We start from the raw sequence: 23,021 nt of genomic DNA on the forward strand, positions 1-23,021 counted from the left end.
TCGATTATATTTGACACTTTGTTCTCGGAAGATTCTATTAGGAGTAAAAAAGTTTCTTGAATTTAAATTTACCCTAAATGTCATTAACTAGAAATTAGGTAAATTCTCTGATTCCCGAGATCATAATAAAAATAGCAAATATGATCAATAGTTAAATTAGGCTAAATACAATTCTGAGTTTTATTTTAATTAAAGCTCAAATTGGAAAATTAATTAAAACAACTGTAATTAAATAATAAATAATGCATATTTAACTGAGAGAGTGAACATTTTTAGTGAAATAATTTTGTTCCAGTTAATTTATTATTTAAAATAAAGATAATACAGTTTCATTATTTGAAAATTCAATTTAAATTAGTTTTTCAATTGCAGAAAATTAAATTAGTTTTAACAATAATTTCCTCTTTGTACTTTATTAATATAAATTTTTAATTGAACTCGATAACTTTTTCTGTACCTTTTTTTGTTTTGTTTTTTGTTTCAACGAATCCTGGACCACCATATACGTTATGGATGCGTTGTATTTTCCCAAGTAACAAAACAATCTCCACTGGGCTGTTCATTGTGGCTGGCCATTGTTTCCGTTGTCGAATTTATTTTAACAGTGGCTTTTAGACTGGGTTCCTCTCTTTCTACATTGTTTTTATGGTACGGTATTGTATTCGCGTACCAAATGTTTCGGTACAGAGGCTGGGGAGCTTTCTGTGGTAGGTGGGGGGTACCCTGTCAATTACGTCAGCCCCAACTATGCAGAGTGTCTGGTTGGAAAAGAGCCGTTCTATTGTTTCCTTTCAAATAACGTCATTAGTTGAATTTTCATGATGGTTTTCTGTTGTCTACCTGTAATTAGAGGCTCCTCGTGACAATAACCATCATATTTTTCCAGTAGACATCTCTCTCTCTCTCTCTCCGGTAAATACGATATTTTATATCTATGTACTCTGTTGCACTAATTGATATCAGTTTCATCATTAACTGAACTATTAATATCTAAGTGTAGGATTCTCCTACAAGCCTCGCTGCGCAAATCCATAACTGGTGACTCTTAATGGTTACTCTCCTATTCGGCTAAAAACCATGTCAATAACACTAATCGTCGCTTAATTTGATTATTACTTCTGTTATTTGTTTCAACAAATAAAACATGATTATTGCTGAAAAAAAGTTCTTTTTTCTTTCGATTACAACTGAGAAAAGGTTTTGACGCACCGACCTTGATTTAGAGCACTGCTTACTTCCAGAAACTGTCCTCTCTTTACAAAGACACGCTCATGACCAAACAGTGAGCTGTAGAGGTTCCTAGGAAGAAGAATCCTGACAGAAACATTACTTATAACCTTGTAATGATGAAACCTTATCTCACTGACTTGAATAAAACTTTAATGGGGCTCGTGCTAAGTTTGTAAAAAGTATTCAGCTGTTTTAAAGGATATCGCTACTTCTAAATCGTTAAATGTAACCTTTATTACTAAATATGTTCATTACTTAAAGAAATAATGAAGTTAAAATGTGTCAACATTATAAACTTCCTTAAATATAGCTAATTCGTAACGAAATTAATGAGCAATTTGGCCATGACCTCATATTCTTCTTCCAGAGTCACTTTTCTAGTGCAGCGAAGTGAGACATGGTGATGTTACGAGTTCCGAGCTTTTTATTGCTTCATTGGACAATTTGTTGAAAGAATGCAAAAAAAAAAAAAAAGAAGTAAAACAAAACTCCAAAATGGGAGGCTGTAACTTTAACGTTGCCTCTTAACGACTCCTCTTAACTAGAAAACTAGATTTGAGGATCAAAAACCAAAAAAATTAAGAGTTTAGATGTTGCGAGAAAAGATGATTATTGAGCTGAAGATTGGGAATAAAAATGTAGAGCAGGAAACTGTTTTTGGTTTTATCGTCAGTGAAAACGGAAACCCGAAGGAAGAGGTAAATGGCCGAAATTAAACCAGTAACGACCAGATATCGTAGTTCGGGCATTTCCAGCGAATAAATGATTATCGATACGCTAAGAGAAAGAGAAAACTGACGACAGATCTCCGAGAGGAAGGAAGAGATTGACAACATAATGGGAAGCAGGCCGTGAGTGGAATTTATTAATCCTGGAACCACGGTAGTCCATTCTGCCAGGATAAAGGGGATTGTGACAGCTTTTTCTTACCTTTACATCTAGCGGTAAAGGAGGATTGGACTAAGTATTAATACGTAATTGAAAACATTACGGGGTTAAACAGTTATTAGTCACAATTTTTGCTGATTTTTAGTGAAATAAAAGTTTTTCTGCGGTACAATATACATCTAAAACGACTGTTTTGTTCCCATGGCTATCAGAAGAGTGAAATTGGCTAATGGAAAAAAGCCAAGAATCTATTTAAAATAATTGGGAACATTACCACCTCTTGCAGGATTTTCGTTGGTAATGAAGACAACAATAGTAATGTTGACGTCGATGTAAAACAGGAACAATTTTTAATTTTCTAAGAAAAACGAGGATAACTTAAAAAATATCCATCGTGTCACTTTCAGCAAATGAATTCATAAAGATGACTAAATCTATTCCAAAGATATATTTAGAATGTAAGAGCTATGAGTTATGAAAAGAATGAAAAATGAGTTATGAAAAGTGAGAATGAAAAGCCCAAATTTTGCCCAGAGAGTAAACTTCTCATCAATGGTCAACATCTTACGTAGATCTTGAGATTTCATTATCTGCATGAGGTTAGGCCCGCTGTTGGTGCTAAGATAGATGAAAATTAAACGGTAACTGGGAAACTCTATTTGACTTTGGCGAGATTGGTGATGTTTATTGAATCTGTTGGTAATTTGTTTAAAATTTAGCAAGACAACTAAATCTGCAAAACTATTTGGATCATTGATCCTAGACCCACATATTTTAAAAGTAGTACACATCCTTTAGTACGAGTAGATACACTCGTATTGCAGTAGAACTGAGGCGTGAGATATTAACTTTAAACTATCTTTTACGCTGGATTTCTCTTCGTTTTATCTTTATTATTATTTTATATTTGAACTTATTTAAAAAATGTTCCAAACTAAGCAGAAGTAGAAGTTTGCAAGTAAATTCAAACACTTAGTTTTAATATGTCTGTCCAATAGAACACATGCTGTTTATTTCAAGAGACTAATGGTTGAAGTGGCGTTGCGGAGTGGTTTAGTAGCTAATTGCTTTGGTCCTGTAAAGTAACTGTTATTAGGTTTGTAAAGGGCTAATTTGATTGGCTAGTTACTGGATAGAGTGGTACAACATGATTGGTACGAGTCCAGGCCAATCATTGGCCCTTACTACCATTCCTAAGTGCATTACTGTCGGTAAATCAAGTTGTGTTTGATAGAACGAGGAGAAGATCTAACTTAGATTGAATTGTATGAATACATTTATTGAATAGAGTATTGTAGCCAATTTGCGTTGATATTGTATCTATTTATTAGCCAATTAATTTTCAAATTGAACTGTTTACACAACACAATTAGCTCTTCAAATTTTAGGGAACTAGTATTCAACCATTTTTTTAAAAAGTAGAAAAGAAGCATCTTACAACTCATCAGCAGCATGATCATTTACAGGATTTACTTAGCGTTCTGTGATTTAATTAAACTAAAACTTCGTTAAATAATAATTTTTCTGAAATTTCTGAACAGTATTAATTTTTTTTTGGAGTAATTTATTTTGCAAGAGTATCCTTCCATCAACGAACGGAAGTTTTGTGGTCTTTTGAGATTGTTTAATTAAAAAGAAAATTGCATGAAAAACGATAAACGTCGACTAAAATGTGGCTACATTTTCCGGAAAAGTGTTCGATTTCTGTAGATACTTAGATTCGAAACTATTTAATGCCTTAACTTCTTGTTCTTTAACAATTTTGCTACAAAATAGCTATTTCTTTTTTTGACGTTAATGCACTCTGCCTTAAAAATCATTTATTGAAAATAATGATTATGATGAGAAACGTTCGGTAACGCGTTCATTAATTTTATTTGTCTATTCATTTATCTTGAAATTACAAATAGAAATACATCTATAGAGTGAAATGTCCAGAGCTTGTTTTGAATTTTGACCACTTCTGTGGAGCTTCAAGTCTTTAAAGAGTTCAACCAAAAGTAAAGTTACTTTCCTTAACTTTATGTACTTTTATAGAATGTAAGAGCATAAAATAACGGTTCTGTCTTTGTTTTATGTCTAAAGGAGCAAATGAAAGTATAGTTGGCGCTAGGAGCTCTAAAAGGCCGTGAGAAAGGACTATTTGAATCGGTAAAAAGGTTTTAAAGTTACATAGCTGGTTTCCGAAGGTGGACATTTACCGCAATTTTTATATACCCTTTAAAACCTGAATTTCGCCAAAAAAAATAAGAGTTAAATCCAAGGAATCCTTAGGGATTGTTATAAAGGAGAAGTTCAACAAGAAGACAAGGAATTCAAGTAACCATTTTGGGTAACCTTACTACAAGTTCAAGCAATCAGTAAAAAAAAATAGAAGCTACTTGAGTCATACGGTCATTTATCGATAGCAGACCTGAAAAACTACTTGCTGTGGTTAAGGACCAGAATCAGTTGTAAAGATAGCCTTCCAGAGAAGAAGGATGGATTGCGATTAGAGAACGGAAGTTGTTTTAGAGAAGCATTGTACAGAATCCCTAAGTAGCTATTACACAATGATGGAGGCGACGATAAGTAATTGGTGTTTTTCAAACCTTTTACGAAAAGTAAAAACTCTCGAATAGTAAATTCTTCGCCAAAAAAGAATTCTTAATGACTCTGGAAAACATTAATCGACAGTAACATTGAATCGCTCCCGATCTTCCTATCAGCTGATAAGGGTAAGATATTGGAGGCCCATTACGCGTTTATAGAGTCAAACAGGAAAATAACCAAATTTCTTTTGCACATAAAACAAATCAAAAAGATACTTACAAATATTTACCATTAAGAGGTGGCTAATCTGCAAGATCATAAAGACAACATTTCAAAAAGAAAAATATCCTAAATGCATATCTACATTAAAAAAAATTAATATTTCAAAATATGTAGAACAAAATAAAATCTACGAAATATAAATTCCTTTATAAATCTATTATCAATTTTAAAATAAATGAGCTATTGGATTTATGATTAAGTTACCTATCTGTTAGGCTAATGAAGGACCATGACAGCAGGCCGAGGATGCGGTGGTTATGCCAAGATAGGTATGTTATTTTGAATAATTAATGGAATCAAAGCTGCAGCTTGGGATGTGGCTTTAGATTAATGCGCCTATTGACCGACCTCAGAATGCTTGCTCTATGCTTCTAACTTAATAATATTTAGTGACATAACTTTTCATTAATTTTATGAGCTAATTTATTGAAAAATATTACTTACTCCATCCACAATCAAAGGATTTTTTTAATTATAATTTAATATCGCTGATTTTTATCCAGTTTCGGACTTTGATACGTCATTTTGATGAACTCAGAATTGGACTCCAAAACTTAAGTACCTAGAGATACCAAATAATCGTAGGGATAATAATATTTACATATTACTCTCAAATTCTATGCCCCACACGTGCAGGAGGCATCAGGACTTGTAGGTTAGTCCAGAGTGTGTATTGTACTATAAATGTGTATTTTAATGGTGACGGTTGGACCATTATAAGAAGGGCTTTATGATATGAGAAACAAGTCAATGGCAAATTTATCAAGTCTTAGTATGTACATCATTTGATGTGTTCTCAGTTAAATATCTTCAGTAAGAAATCAACACTATGGCATTCTTATTGGGCCAAGTATTCTATTCTATTCTATTCTAAGAGTTCTACAAAAAATGGGTGCGTTCACCCTCAAATAAATAATATTTTGTTCACCTACATAATTTTATACTAAATACAGCTGAACATTTATTAATTTATTTATTTATTTTGTTTATTAGTACTATAATCAGCGAAATGACGGTATAAATACCAATGATAACAGTGAACATAGAAATTAACGAGTGGAGAAGTTACCCTGAGGTAACCTACCAATACACTGAACTATTAGTCACTCCCTTTGCTAGAAAGGAGATCACTAGGTCACTGTCTTTTTAGACATTTTGCTAGATTGTCAGAAAGAATTCTAGGTAGAGGATTTGAGTGTGATTGCAGGCTGAAATAGAGTTTTCTGTTTTGGCGGCTTGGATGATAAAAAGAATGTTAAGATTTACATGTAAGTCCAGTTAGAGATGTAAAAGGGAGATTTTACTACAAATCGAAGTATTTTAAATTCAAGAGATTGAATTCTTTGGAGTTTGGTGCGTTTAGTTGATTTCCACAGCTCTACTATTGAATGTAATCTGTATTTATATGATTATTAGAATTGCAATAAGTAATGAGCGCTTCATATCTAATAATCTATTTTTTTGTTTTCAGGTAAGGAACATATTTTGCACAAGACTTGGAAGTTATTTTTGGAAACGCATTGTCAATACACACTTTCGTTTGAATTAGCAGGTAATTTGTTAAGAATCCCTTAAATTATCTTTTTTCTTTTGTAACAATCATTAAAATTTTAATACTCATCTATGAATAAATTAAATTATTTATTACAACAAACTTGTATTGAATTGTTTGAACTCTAGTAGAGAAGTACTTTCGTACGAACCACAAATTCCTTTTAATATACGTTGGGTTATACGTCTTAAAAAAACAGTGGCCTCGAGATCGCCTCACCAGCGAAGAGATTGACTGATTAGTTCAGTGTTTTGGAGATATTTTTTATTTATTTACTTATTTTTGATATTCACAACTATAAAAAATGTATTATTAGTGAATTTGTTGGAATGTGATACATAAATGGTATGAAATAGTGAGGGGAAGATGCTTCCTAGTGGAAAACATCCATTTGGGCTTCAGATCGGAAGTTGTTCAGCTAAGTAGGATGATCGCGATGCCAGCGGTGTTTCATTCTATAGGGAGCATTCTTTTTGATTGTGTTTGATAGGAAATCTGCGAAATAACGGGTTGGAATGATTGGACGTAGAATCGTGGATTCTTTTTAGCGTTTTTTAAAATATTTTTTTGAACAAAAAAAAAGAAGACATTTCGTGGTCAGAATGGAGGGTTAAGTTTGATGAGTAAAACTGAGTACTGGTTGTGCAAACTCTCCAAATCTTAGGTTCATGTTATGTCCTCAACTTCTTTTAATATACATTAAAAAACAAGTTTCAATTGCATTAATAAGGTACATTCTAGAATTCCCAAACAATAGAAATTGTGAAATAAGCATTTCACAAATATTTAAAGTCTACTAAGCTTGTTTTATCAATGTGTTGGTGAAAAATATAAATGTTGGTTCACGTTTCTTCCAGCACTTTTACTAAACGTTTCCATGAAGAGGAAATAGCCATAAGTCAGGTATAATCTCCGTGGTGTCCCATGCTAAGCCCTCCAGAGATATTTCCAAATTTGCCCCAAATTAAAAGGAATGAGAGTATTCTAAAAAGACTTCATATCCTTTCAACCCAGGTTATACCAGGGATAACAGAGACGACACATTTGGATAACTACTTCCTGGAGCAATGCCTCCAACTCCCAAATAACCTCCTGAAACGATATATTCTACCCCAGCTCTTGGTAGCATCTGGGTTCACTCTGGGGAACACCTGAGAGTTGTCGGCAGTTAAACGATTATCCTCAAATTAATTAAAAGCCCAACTTAATCAACTTGTTCGTTTGGAATGCGCAAGCAGTTTCCTTCATTTTTTTTTTTTTTTGCCAAAATCTAACAGATCTAACTTGGCTTCGTTTATAGAGCTGCAAGAATGTAAAGCTAGAAATATAACCGGGTAAATAATCGCTTCCATCGCTTGACGTAGTTTAGATTGGCTTCTTAATGGAAGGTAATAATAGATCAATGAATAATAGATGGGGAATTTTAAAACCAAATCGCCTATCTCAAACTCGTTAACATAAGCGCATAATTGAGCAGTCAAATAGGAATTGAGCAGCCAAATCTTTAATTGTGGGTGCTAACATTGGGCCCTAAGGGTTGCGTTAGCTAAATAATCCCTAGAAAACGTAGCTAACGTAAAACTAAAAATTCTAAAAATCATTGAACTTCTCCATTTTCTTTCTTATATTTATGTAAAGTACGTTTTATTATATTATATTTACTAATTTTTACACATCACTTTTTCCACTATCTTGGGAGTTTCTTACAGCTTATTATCCGTGTACAAAGTGATGGACAGAGTAACTAAAATAGTGTATGTAGCTCAGGGATGAAATGGGCTAGTTTTTTTTGTAAAGAAAAGTTGTCTTTTAGTTTAATGTAAACTGAATAATGTTAGTAATAATTTAAAATGATTCTAATATTCTGAATTTACAGAGTTAGAGCCTTGAGGATAGTATTAATAAGAAAAATTCATCTATGTTCAGAATTATAAATTTTGTTCCGCTCTATTTCGTTTTGTTATGTATTTGTATTCGATATTCCAAGTTTCTGATCCCAAGATAAACTTTTTAATTTAGTTTTTTTTTTAATTCTTTAAATATCTTTATTGAATTTATTTTCACAACGACGAATTATTTATTTTATATTCAGACATATTGATGCTTAATGTTCAACGTAAGAATATAATGATGATTTGCGTTGTGAATAAATTAAAAACTTTTCCAATTTGTACAGAAGAGTTCTTTTATTTTTGTTTTAAGGTGGGAACTTTGTTGATTTTTGCATCGTTTTGTACTGATTAAACCATGAACTATGCTTAGTGTTTCGGCAAACTCTTGCTTTAAAACCAAGCCTTATAAGCAATAAATACAATACAACTGCAGTAAATTAGTCAATTAGAACAAACTAAATTTATGATCAAGTCACTAATCAGATAAAGAGCTTTACCCCTGGTTTCAATGTCTATATCATTGATGTCTTACGTTTGGTTAACCTTAAAGTTGCGTTCATCGAACAAAAACTTTAAAGTTGCCATTGTTAACCCTGAGTGGTTGTAATTTAGGGTCTACTAGATCTTCCAATGGATTCCAACTAAGACATTAGTTTGGTAATTTGTTCAAAGAAGACTCATTATTTATTATAACAAATTGTTAAAATTTGATATAAGACTCACAATTTGTGTAGACAGTTGCATTAACTAATGTTACAGTAATATTACTCACAATAATCAAACGTTTTTCCAGTTATTGTGCTTATTGAACACAATTGATTATTTTGAGCAATACTCTATAATCAATAGACTCTCAGAGTTTATAATGCTCCGGGATTCTTGTGCGTTAGATAGATTTAAAAATGTATTCTTATCTCAAAATCTCTTTTATTAACAAAACTATTTTTGCTCTAGACTAGAAGAAATCCTAGTAGAAAACTTATAATAGTGGAATGCGAAAAATGGTTGTTCAATACTGATTGGAAAGAAGTTGGTGGCACACTAACTGCTGGAAGCTCCGCCGTTCGTGTTCATACTCTGGTGCCGAGGTAATTGTATCAGCGGGTATGTACTTGAGGATAAGGCCAGCAACTAGAAGGAGAGGAGGCGGTGCTGATCCAATTTGGACAGCCTTTAAGGACCGCTGTTCTTTCTCCCTTTGACACTTCTTCTTTGCCCGACCTTCTCCGTCGGCACTGTCATAGTCGTGCTTGCCCACCTTCTTCTCCGCCATCATCCAGAAACAGCCATAACTGGATTTGGGTCTGATTCCCGTCAGAACTCTTGGCCCTTCCTTACACATCCTATCAGTAATATCTTTCTCTCTCGCTCATAGTTTCCTTGTTCGAGATCTTCGTCTCTTGCTGGCTGTTCCTAGTTATGGCCAAGTATTTGTCCCATCTTGTTATCCCATCATCCAATACTTGTATATCCCATTTTCCTCCATTTTTTTTTTTTTTTTTTTTTTTGCCCACACGAACACTCATATTTACAACTTTTTCTCTTTCTTCATTTCTAAGAATCAGTAGAGATATCCTGCTTTTGCTTTGTACTTCCTTTATAATAAGTTTTAACACTCCGTTAAAGAATCACTTGATCAGTTCAATTGTTTGGTTTAAAAGAAATTATTTCGCATGCGAGATTCTAAGCATATGAAAAATTTAACTCAAGGAGCCTTTTATTATTCCAACATTCACGATTTAGTGAGGATTTACTTTCTTTTAAAACGAAGGATATTCTACATAAATCTTTTAAATAATAGAAACGTTGCAATATTTCATACCAGCTCTCTTAATCAAAATTCTCAGCTACTTCTAGCAATAATCTATTGTTACTTCGCCACAATCAAATTGTTTTATCAAAAAAATTAACTTCAGTTTTTTAAATGGATCTCTTTTAAATTTCTTCCCTACAAAATAGAAAGGGAAATTGCTAACTAATATAACGGATATGCAAGCAAAAGGGAAACTGATTTGCTTCTAGAAACCTCTAGAAGAGATTGTCCAATCTCAGGCTGCGCTAAATCTCATCGTAACCACTCACTAAACAAACATCAAGCTTCTATCCAGTGACTCTATAATATTCTTAGGGCAAACCAAGGTGGGTGTCACTGCAAGCGTATAAGAGGCTGTTATTTCAAATTGCCTTGCAAAACAGAAGAAATCTTCATTCTGACCATAAACCGTCAGACTCGCAAAACCATTTAATAAATCTACCTCGAGTTTTGCGAGCCCTCAAGGCAAACAAATTTAAAATCGTAAATCCCTAACTATTGTAATAATTTTTCATTTGAAGGATAATAAGATATAATCATAAGTAATTAAAACTTATTATAATGAATACAGAATTAGATTTAGAAATGACAACAATAGTTTAATACATATTATTGAAACTATTTATTTTAAGATAGATTAATATACTGTGCAAAAGCCATTTAAATATGTATGAATAAAATATTTGACGGAAATTATAAAGTTTTATAACTGTAAGAATGTTATGGAGGTAAGTATGCGAATGTATGCACGGGATGGCGGTGTTAAAATGTTGAGAAATATGGAATGTCGGGCGGAACTTGAAGCGAGCAAACTAAATTAGTTTCTCCACCACACACCCACAGCTGAGAAGAAGTATAGCGCTTAGATCTAACAGCGGCTAAACATCAAACATGACAAATGGAAAACAAGATTTTTGTTAAAATTAAATTACCTCTAAATTAGCTTCAACTTTCTTTGCTCCAAATTTTCTTATTATATTTTATTCTTTAATAATGTAAAAATTATTAACATCTTATTGTGTATTTTTTTTTTAATTAAAGAAATAATGAAATTTGTTTTTTGTTAATTCTAAATTAAAGTTATTCTAATAAAACTTCAACTGGATCTGTTGTGACCCGTGTTTTACTTCAGTTTATCCTTTTGAAATTATTTTAATCAAACAATTGCATAACTTGGACATAACAGGTCTGCCCTGTTCGTGATTGTCAGCTGATTTTATCCGTCTTAGAACACATTTTTCTTTCATTTCTGACTCGTTTCGGATTTTACCTGTGTGTTTTATCTGGTGGAAAATTAATATTGAAAACCGTTCACGAATAGATAAAATTGTAACTTTGATCTTAAATATCTTGACTAATATTAGAGATATTGAAACAGGGTTAACGTCATTTTTCACAGTTTTTTATGTAGTTTTCATAATCATTTTCAAAACCAGTGGTCCTTATCTCGATCAGCTTTTTAGCCATAACCCCGCCAAAAATGAAGATACAGCATCGGAGTGGAAAATTTGAAAACTAAACAAAAAAAAACATATAGTTTACTTCGTGGGTTTTTCGGAATTCCGCTTTCCTAAAAAGTTATTAGCGATTGGTGCGTTTTAAATGGATCACCCTGTATATTGACTATTTATTTTTGTTGTAACTTAAGCATAAACAAATCTTATTGTATGATTAATTAATTATGGCTTCCGATATTTAACTTGAATGTTTTAGTAAGTTTGATTCTTTACGTCATTCAATATTAATTGGTAATAAAATTTTTTGAAATGAAAGTAAAATTTGTTTCACCCTGCCATAAAATATTTACAAGTTTATATAAGTTTGCTCTTACCAACTTTACTGGACCAGTTATATCTTTAGAAAAGCCTCGCAAAAGTTTCTTGCATTAAATTTTTATTCAGTTTACCCGTTCCATTAGAAGTTCATTGTTACCGGGTACACCTTCCGAGTTCTTTATAAATTTAATTCTTTATTTATAACTAACTAAACACTGTTGGAGGAAAAAACTGGGACAGCCCCAAACTACAGTTCAGTTTTGTTCGTTTTTCTTTCTAGATTGGAAGAATATTAACATTTGCAAATTAGGTGGTTAGCGTTCTAGATTATAACGCGGAGAACCAAGCTGCCGGTCGATTTTCTGCTTCACACTGCTCGGTGATGGGCCGTTAATGATGAGTTTGGTCGAGATGGGATTGTTTTAGGGTGAATGTCGAGTGAATGTGATCGGAGGATAGGTGATGGAGGACAAAAGTTTCTGTGGAAATGGAATTCACTTAAAGAACTCGAGGAGATCTGGACGTTAGCGAGAGGAATTAAGCCAGGTTGAGAAGAAGATATGTGAGGTACAAATAGAGCGATGAGGAGTTGTCTGCCGTGGCTACTGGCTGCCCCATTGGGGGTAAAAATTAAATAAATAAATAATCCTAATTAATAGAGGAGCTTACATTTTTGGGGAATTCGATACAACATTTTTAGGCCACAGACTTTTCGGGATGATCTTATTTACAGGATTAGGATATGTATTATTTTAATTAAGTTGTCAATAAAAATGTTTGCTTAAGTAACAAACTTTAAAAACATATTTTCTAAAAAGAATTCTTCCAGATGCCTCAAAAGAAAGATATAGAATCACCCAAGCGAAATAAAGGCGAACTAATAATCATATTTTACGTATCTAATACTTCACAGTGTTGATCAATTCTTTATTAATATCTCCTTAACAAAAACTTACAGTTTAAAATGTTAAGTATAAGGGTTGATTAAACGCCAAAAGGTACTCAAATCAGCGAGTACCCAACATTTCATTAATACTTCATTAATATTTAAGTAATTCTACTGCATTAATTTTCATTAATAAGTTATTTTTTAGAATTTATTAGATGTCACAGACCCTTATGCTGGGCCACTTCATTCATAATATTTTTTTGTTATAATTATGATAAATCACATATACGTACATGCATGTTAAAGTAGAAAAAGACAAAGTTAGAGTAGGCTACTGTCTTGAATTCGTCTTACCGAAATATTCGTGAGCACAAATAACACACAGTTATAACAAGTAGATTATTCAACAACAATTATTGATTTCTCAATTGTAATTTAATTTAGTCCCCCTAATTTTACTTATAGTAAAATTCTGGAATAATTAGATTTCCTAAAAGTATGCATATCTTATTTACTTTATATTACATATATACAACATTGTGGGAAGGACACCTAGATGGAGAATGTAATTGAAGAAACCTATATTATTTGCGATAAAGCCAGATAATTATTACCTATTATTTTAAACGTTTGACTACTTCATAAAATAACAATTACTTTAATCGAAGAATGAACTTAAACTGACGATTTTTATTTAAAAATAAAAATAAATAAATAAAATAAACAAAATCATTGATGTATGTTGGTGTAAGTTTTTTTTAAAAAAAAGGTTTTGAATTTTTTAGCCTCATAATTTTTTTATATTTTTTATAACGTTTTTCTTTTTAATCTGTAATTAATAGTTTGATTATTATAAATAACTAGATATTACAGTCAATCTATAGTGATACTTGAACATATATTTTGTAGACGAAAATGGCCAGCATAAGGGTCTGTGACATCTAATAAATTCTAAAAAATAACTTATTAATGAAAATTAATGCAGTAGAATTACTTAAATATTAATGAAGTATTAATGAAATGTTGGGTACTCGCTGATTTGTGTACCTTTTGGCGTTTAATCAACCCTTATACTTAACATTTTAAACTGTAAGTTTTTGTTAAGGAGATTTTTGTACCTTTTGGATAGATTTTCCTTTTTGTCTATTTGGAATGTTACATATCTGCTTTACAGATTTTTTTAAAATTTGGAATAAGCAATTCTATCATTATAACCTGATAAGGTGTTAAGTCGGAACCATAACTACCAATGGAGAGATCTTTTTAAAGATTGATTATAGTTGCGGTCTCCCAAACAATCCTCAATAACAATTTTTTTGAAAAAGCGTTTTGAATAATATAGGAAGGTATTTGTACGTAAATAGCAAAATTAAACTGCGATTTCAGTACTTCCTTTTAAGAAGTACTGCGATTGCAGTATTTCTCCCTAAAAGGCAAAGAGGCAAAGATTTTTTAATCGACAATTAATTGATTTAAATCGGTTCACTCATTGATAATTTAAACGATTGCAGTACTTCCTCTTAGTAGGTGCAAGAGCATGATAGCACTTCACAGCAACGTAGAGGAGCTTTAACCACTTATTCGAGCTGAATTTTATCAAAATCGGACTAAGCGCTATAGAAATATTGGTAATAATAGTTTTAGAAAAGGCCTTATTTGGGTGGGGCGAACTCCCCTCCTTATGAGGCACAGCGTCGAGACTTTTAAAGTGTAAATCTGTACAAAATTTCGATTCGAATGACACTTCATTTATGAAAATCGGTTCACGTGTCGATAATTTGAAACGATTGCTATACCTCCCCTTAACAAGTGTAAGAGCTGATCGCCGCTTTAATGTTACGTAGGGGAGCCCTAACCCTATCATCCTACCAAATTTTATCAAAATCGGGCCAAGATTTTTAAAGTAATTAGTAATAATAATTTTTGAGGGGGCCTTACATTAAGGAGGCTAACTCCTCTCCCATTCGATGTACAGGGTCGAGTCTACCAAAAGGCACATCTACTTAAATTCCGAATCGAATGACACCTCATTCATGAAAATCGGTTTACGCGTTTAGGCGCTACGTTGTTTACAAAAAAGGTAACAAGAACAACAACAAGAAGAAGAAGAACAAGAACAAGAACATTTTTTGAAAAAGCCGTTTTTGCTCATTTTCGGCAACTTTTTTCTCGAAACCTATTAGATCTGGGTTGTTGCATAAAAAATTGCAGCTATAAAGAAGGGTTTGCCCTATATTTTAAAGAAAATTTGGGAATTTTATCTTTTGTAGAAAAAGAGAAAAAAATTGTCAAAGTTGGGAGTTTTTCAACGTTACGCTTTTCCTTCACTTTTTGACGATCAACCCTTATACAACTGTCCTACCGGACAGTTTTAATTATTGTTTCCGTGAAAAAACATGATTAACATTTTTCATATTAATTTTTTCCCCATGCTTACCTAGACAACCATGGTTTAAGGGAACTGTCACTAATAAATGGGTTGTTACGACAATAAGCTGGCTGAGAGCGAACCACGCGGTGTGCGGATCGTATCTACACAGGATCAACAAAAGGTCCTCTCCTCTTTGCGTACATTGCAATGATGAGGAGGATTTCAAACATATAATAATGATATGTCCACGTTATGTGGTAGAAAGGAAACGAATGTTTGACGACTTATATAGGTATTTAGATGCACCATTTCGCTACGAAGACATAATACAGAATACTCGTATTCTTCACCAACATATATGTGCTTAAGTCTATAGCAGAGCTAGCAATGAAATATAGAATGTATTTAAAAGTTATAGCCGATTAGAATGATTGGATGAAAATGATTAGAGAAGGATTACGTGATATTAATTTCGGTTAAGCTATAAGGATGGCAGGAATATAGAGTACTGATCCATCCATTAGTTGTAGTTTATGTAAATAGTTGTATATAGTAGAGGGATGAATGTGTGAAGCGAATGTATTTATAAGTAAGAATGGAGAGTGAGTGATATTCTATTGATAAGCACCTAGACGATGCTGGCTGTATGGCGAAAGCCAATGCCAAAAAAAAATAAAAATAAACAGCTCGAAAACATTAATAATAGTTTTCATCATTTATACATCCTGATTTAAATTGCTAATGTAAGCCGGAAGCAGAAAAAGTTTGCAAATAGGTTCGTTTTATTGACAAACTAGCGAAAGGAAATATATTTTATGATACAAAAATCTGCTATTTTCTAAGTATATTTGTATAATAGTTGCTAATTCGTTATTTTATTAATCTCCAATTCACTCACCCGTCGCTATGCACTTCCGGAGCGAATTTTTATCACTTTGATTTGAAACTTATTTGAGTAAAAATAATGAATGGTTTCCTGCTCAGGTTCTGCTCAGGAAAGTGTTATTTTCCTCCTCTGAAGGACCCCTCTCAGAATTTACTGTTCCGCCATCTTTATCATCACAGAATTGTGAGCATTTCGTTGAAGCCCCATGTTCCTTTTCTCATTAATTCGTTTAGAATTAATTAAAATTTGAAGTTCCAACATACAACTGCAACATTTATGCTCATTTATTTCTATTTTGTTGATAGGTATCATTGAAAATTAAACAAAAAATCCAATAATGATTAAAATTTCATGGATATAAATGGGCCGAAACTGTTTTGAATTAGATTTACTGGGAATAAGGGAACCCATAAATTAGTACATCCATTTAGGATACTGTACAAAGGATTATTGTTAATCTTCTGGATCGAGTGCACCAGCTCCAACAGTACCGCTACTAAATATATTATATTAATTATAATAATGGGTTAACATGGTTATATTAGTAAAGTTATGCATTATATCATAATGGTAAGTTAATGCTAATTGCTTTGAAAGTGCAGTTTGGTAAATATAGTCTCAATAATGGTATAGAATCTCTTAAAGAAACCAAATTTAAGGTTTATTGTTTATATATAAAAAAAAATAAGTTCTTCATTTGGATGACGGATTCCGTATTTGTTGGGATTTAAACTGATTTACCTTTAATGTATTTTTCATTTCTATTTGCTGCTGTAATGCTGTATTAGATTATCACTACTGAAAACAATGTTTTGTGTTTGAAAAGTGAGTGAAAAAACTTTATTGTGCTTCCTTGATATATGAAGTTTTGTTATTAAATATTTTCTGCAAAACTTTAATAAGCTTATTTAAATTTATTTTATCTAAATAATTAAAAAACGAATATTAAAAATTGAAAGGAATATAGAAATAAAAATAATATTTTAATAAATAATTAGATATTTTTAATTATAACAGTTAAAAAGGTTATAGTGTTACCTTATAGAAATATAAAATGGATTCTAGTGATTCTGTTTAGTTTTTTTTTTAGTTAATAACCCTAATGGTTGCAGACAAAATATAATATTTAACTCGAGTGTAAAGTATTTTCCTCACACATAAATAACTATTATTTACACATTTTTAAATTTAAACTGCACTAAATTAGTATTCTTCTACCAGTTAAGCTGTTGCGTGCTACATTATCCGTCAGATTCCAGTTAAACAAATATTTATTAACTCCAGGTAATATTTTCAGCAGTATATTCATTAAAGTTTACTTTTAATTGTTGTTAAGTCTATTTCCGGTTTGCTCTCCTCAGTTATTTAATCACTCTTACTTTCTTACTTCCGTAAACTGGTTGGCGTCTTTGCTGCTTACTTATTCCAACACAATATCTGGGAAACCACCACCTCTTAGTCGTGTTTTTTGACGAAATAGTTTTTAATTTAAAGTACTCTTTTAAATTTCTCTTAGCTTTTGGAAGTAGGCGTTTTGCACTGATTTTTCATTTTAAGTCCCACAATTCGAAAAAGTGGTTTTTAGGAATCGGTGTGTGCTTGTGTTCGTCTATATTTCAGACCAAATTTTTTTTTGATTAATTTAAGTTCTAATTCATGTATTGTTCAAAATATTTTTTGGCTTAGAAATATTACAGTTATGTAAAATTAATTACACGCTAAATATGTCTTTTGTTTCTCTTGCAACCCTGACGATTGGGTGTGGCTGGGTATCAGTTGTATCCCAGGCTAAAAAGCACCTCATTTTTATGCACCTGCTATTATCCCTAATCACTTGGTACTTTGCCCTGTAAAGAGTGCTCTCTGACGTTGTAAAAACCTGTTTGAAAACCCGTGAAAGCCATCCAACGTCCCTTCCGTTTTCTCCACGTTCCATCGTCAACGTTTTACCCCTCTTACCTCACTTCGCCCTTGGTATATTTCCCCTTTACGTTTCCATACTACCACGTTACTAAGTACTACTACGAGAGTTAGGAGGGAGTGTTCAAACTCTGGCAGTGTAAATGCATTAGAGGAGGCATCAAAAGGTTTCAGCTGTGGTGGAACCCTCTTCGCCTAGTGCTCTTCTTTTTTTGTGCGTGCGTACGTACGAGCATCCCTTCAAACAATGAAGTAGAGAGCCGAAATCATTTACATCTAATCCAGTTTATCTCTACCAAACATTTTAAGAGATTTAAATTTTAAAAAAAATTTAATTACTTTTACCAGAAAGTGGAAACACATGTAGAAGTTTCAATTTTTGATCTCTAAACTAAATTTAAAATTTACTTTTTTTCATTATTTCCTAATTTTATGTGTTGACCTCAATTGACCACAATAATTTGAAAACTGTCATCGGAGACCACTGGCGTTTCATACGATTCTTAAGATTTCCTGGGATTTGACGGGAGTTTATTAGCTGCACAATAAGAGAATTTGAGTGCGGTGATAATAAATTATAGACATTTTCTAAAGGAAAGTTGGATTCAAATTTTACGAGATAAAAATAAAGTCAAAATCTGGCGTTGCACACACGCCGTTCTCCTGCAAAAGCTGCTAACCTGTACAGCTTTCCTTAAAACTTTAAATATTTTACTGTTATTATAAACTAATTCTTATTAGAGAAACGAAATTTTCAAACTACACCTGGAATTTCTGAAGAATAACATTTCATGATAAGATGCTGAAAATAATAGTGATTAAGCCTGCAAGTATTTAGCGCAAATGCATACTTTTACAAGAACATTTTGAGAATGAGAGAAAAACTGAAGGGATGCAAAAATCTTTGCGATGAAGGGGGATTTTCGTAAAGAATGATGATATCAGATGACGAGTATTAGAGAGCTGGTTAATGTGTAGCACGTCATTTTGTTAAGAATTGAACATTTAATCGTTGAGAAGGTTGAATAACAGTGAGATTTTACTATCGGCTTGAGTAGAATTTTTGTTTGCATAGATAAAATTTGGAATCCATTAATCGAGTTTCGATGAAGGAGTATACGCTCTTTAAACAAAGCTTTCAAGGCTCTTAATTGTGGTTTAGATGGCCTATTGCTTAGCGAGGAGTGGACTAGCCACTTTTGTAGGACGCCCCTCGTATTCCTTAGAAACAACACAGTGTACAATACTCATTAGGCTCGCAGCAGTAGTTGATGTGTACAACTGCTTGAATTTGGTGTGTTCATATGCAAACTACCGTTCATCACCACGCACGAACATTTTTATTTAACACTCTGTACATTTAAAGACAATGTTCTGATATAGAGGATGTTACAAAAAAACTTTGTATGTACATTAAAAAATGAATCACTTGATTCATCTTTACTTAGATTTCACAAATGTTCTTCCAGAAAAAAAAGTCCTCTTTCGTTGTAAAATCTTTGTCCTGCAAAACATGAGCCATTAAACAGAAAGAATAGTAGTCGGAAGAAGCGAATTCTAAAATGTAACCAAGATGAGAAAGAACGAAGTCTAGAATATATCAGGATGGAAAGAGGTTCATTAATTTTTTAGCCCCAGAAGTACTTTGACTAAAAAGTATGACTTTTGGAATGTAACTTACAAAAAACCTCTAACATCTGTTAAAAAAAAATTAACGTATCTTCTTGATGCTAAAGAGCTCAAACCAACAAAATGTTTGGAGAGGTATCAAAGTTTTATAGTTCTATTCTAATTCTAATTCTTTAAAGAACTAAAAGAAACTTAGGCTATTGCAAAACTGGCTCCAATTGTTGATCATTCTAGAAGAGTCTTTATATTTCTCTTTTAATCGTCAGACAATGTCGACTCACATTGTTATCGAAGTTTGAATTTCTAAGAGGGAAGTGAAATGCTATACGATTTTAAGGAACAGCGACAGGATCAACAATTGATCCGGTTTGTTTTGTTCCGTGGCGACAACCATGTTCTTCATTCATTACGTGTCCGGTATCAAGTTGCATTTATTGAGCTATCCTCAACCATTGTTTTATTTAGTTTTGAATCTTGCAAAATGCAGGATGTTGGTTTTCTGTTCACAGCTTCGTATTCAGTTTTAAATAATTAAAAACTGTCAGAATCAACGATCAAAGGAAGCCGAAAATTCAGCAACAGAAAAGCTATGTTTTGAACACCTTTTGAATTCGTTTAAAAGTTTTTAGAAATTGTAGAGTGCATAAAGATTCAAATAGGTATCTTTCTTTATAAAGAGTTTAGTCTTCATGCTTGTCTATTTTTGTTTTCAAGTCAGTCTGCAGCACTAAATTTGAAAGTTGGCACTTGAAGATGAGAGGAGAACTAAGGTATTTGAATTGCAACTCTTGGGTTGACAGGATAGTTAAGAGTTGTGTTCACTATAAAATCTAGAGACCTGAGAGGACATTGTTAATTTTTTGCCCAGATGACCTGTTAGCAGAATTTAGTGTGCGACACCTTGGTGTTCTTTCTTTAACTTTGCCTAATTCAAGGGAACTTTTAAACTCTACTAACTGCCTAAATCTTATTCATTAGGTCCTCTCTGTCTGCTATTGATACTAGTTGACCCAAAAATTTAAACGATGTAATTTCATGATTATTATTGCCGTTTTACATTTACTTTTCTTTTCTTTGAATGTTTAACAGATCTGTCTCGAGGCAATTCTGCTTTATTACTTTTGTAAAATAATAGTTTTCTTCCTTCCTCATTGAATGAAAGTTTTTGCATTATTCTAATCTTATTTCCGTAGAACTATTTTTGAAAGTTATGTTTAGTTTCCTTCTGACTTCATAATTGAATAAGCACTTAATTTCCGGAGGATGGAAAACCAAGCCGTTTATGCTTTTGTTTTGTTTTTATAAATGTATATTATTATCAATAAAACGTATTATTATTATTTTTTAAGGCGCATCAACCAAGTCATTGGCGACCGGCGCTCTTTTCAGTGCACTGCCGGCCTCCGGACAGTTTTTTCTCGTTACAGAGCAACACTGTCCATCACCGGACAGTGAGCTGTAAGAAGCTCCTAGGAAGAGAAATTCTAAGTGTCACAGCTGGATTCGAACCGGGTCCACCGCGTGGGACTAACTAACTGCATAGTCAATCCCTTCCCTTATTATTATTATTAATCCAAGAATTTTTATATTCTTTTTTGCTTAATAATATTATTTTAAAAAAACAAATTATGGAGATGGATGCTGTGCTTTATAGTGTTAACACGGTTATCCTTAAAAATAATTATTACCATGTATTATGGTCATTTAAGTCTATTTAATTAACATAAAAATAAATAAAACTCTGTATGTAAATTAATAGAGTGAAGAAGTAGTAATCAGCACGTACTAGTCCTTGTAGATGGACAAATAGATAAGGATAAGGTCACTAATTATGGTAATTTATTGCGGGCTGGAGTCAAGCTGATGATTATAATTCTATTAGAGGAGAAGATATAATAGTAAGTGAGGTGAGTTGGCCAGAGGCTATTGAAAGCTTTCCAACCGTCCGGCTGGAGCTTGCCCTGTCAAGCTACCTGCTTTATCATCATAATCATCTGCCCTACAACATCACTCCGTGTACAATACCTATTCTATTTTTCTATTAGTATAACAAAAAATGCGAACATGTTTAAAAAGACTACTAATTGATTGTAACTATATGGTAATAATATTCAACGAATAAACAACTTAGAGCCCTTAGGTGAGACTAATAATTTTAGTTAATATTAGTGGTGGCCATTTTTGTTCAACTATCATCAATCATAGATTAAAACTGTTTATTATGTTTAATATACTATGTAATGGAAGCGGTAATACCGTAATTTCTTGAAAATGTTTGTTTTGAATATTATCGTTGGATTCAAAGGGAGAAACCTTATTACAAATTTCAGTATTGCTCTTTTTTTTTGGCCAAGCTTTCGACCAAGGGATTTGATCATCTTCAGGGCTGTGAAACATATGTTTTACACAAACTGTCTACAATGTACATTGATTTGATTCAAAAAAATTGTTTAGAAAAATTATTTGCCATATGCTTTATTAACTATTATATTATTTTTTTTTAAATTTCAACATAGAAGATTTGTGTGTCTTCTGTCCTGACTACTCAGGTACAGAGTGTTGTCGGTTTTAAAATGTTCTGCTTCATTAACAGATAAGTGTTGCCATTAACACATCTGAAGTCATTGGAATTATTTTTTAGTGTAATGTCGGCCTGCGGACAATTTTGTTACGGACTGTCCTAAACGCGTACTTTTAAGGGCCAACAGCTGAATTCGAACCTTTGATCTCCTCTTTGGAATCCAGCACGCTAATTACTAATGTAATTTATTAAAATATTATTTAAAAAATTCATTTTTATTAAAACAATAAAAATATAAAAAGAAACCTACAACAGTATACGACAAATATTTTTTCAAGTTTTTATATTTTTCCTTGAGGGATTGTGTTTTGTAATGAAGTGGATGGTATTTCCTTTAGTTTCAGTAAGTATGGGGGAAGAAGGGATTGTAAGAGGAAGATGGTTGAGTAGTGACTATATTTACATAATGTAGAGAGAGGTTCTAGATGTAGAGACAAGAATGGGAGAATGGGTAGTGGATGAGTCTCTTTGGAGTTATTGAATCACGTAGTCGACAGCGGAAATAAGAGTACCCAGGCTCTTCTACATCCTGGAGTTATGAGACAGGCACACACTTGTTATACGTAGTTACCAGTCCAGCCTTCCTCTTCCTTTTTAGACTGCCAGATTCTTCTTTATACCCTACGCACTGGTACCCCCGAACATTCCTACATAGGACATTCTTTCATGCGGATACGTCAAATCTTGCAAATACTAAATTAAATTTTGTAAATTAAACAATATGTAAATGTGACTAGCGGAAATAACCACAAACGTTAAAATTCCCTTCATAACCTTAATA

The 23,021-nt window shown here is 32.5% G+C and overlaps 1 protein-coding gene across 9 annotated transcripts in view; it reads left to right on the plus strand.

Moving 5' to 3' along the window:
• LOC141449738 (discoidin domain-containing receptor 2-like) overlaps positions 1–23,021 on the plus strand; it is a 587,266-nt gene that overhangs the window by 209,003 nt on the left and 355,242 nt on the right. For 2 of the 9 annotated variants that reach the window (XM_074119443.1, XM_074119445.1), the window contains exon 1: positions 17,190–17,394. The exons of 6 other annotated variants lie outside the window; for them this stretch is intronic. The gene's annotated coding sequence lies outside the window, so the exon portion shown is untranslated. Of the gene's footprint in view, positions 1–17,189; positions 17,395–22,155; positions 22,421–23,021 lie in introns of those variants that run through there. One more of the 9 variants, XM_074119442.1, reaches the window with a different exon arrangement.

This window comes from Rhodnius prolixus, unplaced genomic scaffold, assembly GCF_049639745.1.
Source record: "Rhodnius prolixus isolate KJV_2025 unplaced genomic scaffold, Rpr scaffold_2, whole genome shotgun sequence".
Taxonomy (NCBI): Eukaryota; Metazoa; Arthropoda; class Insecta; order Hemiptera; family Reduviidae; genus Rhodnius; species Rhodnius prolixus.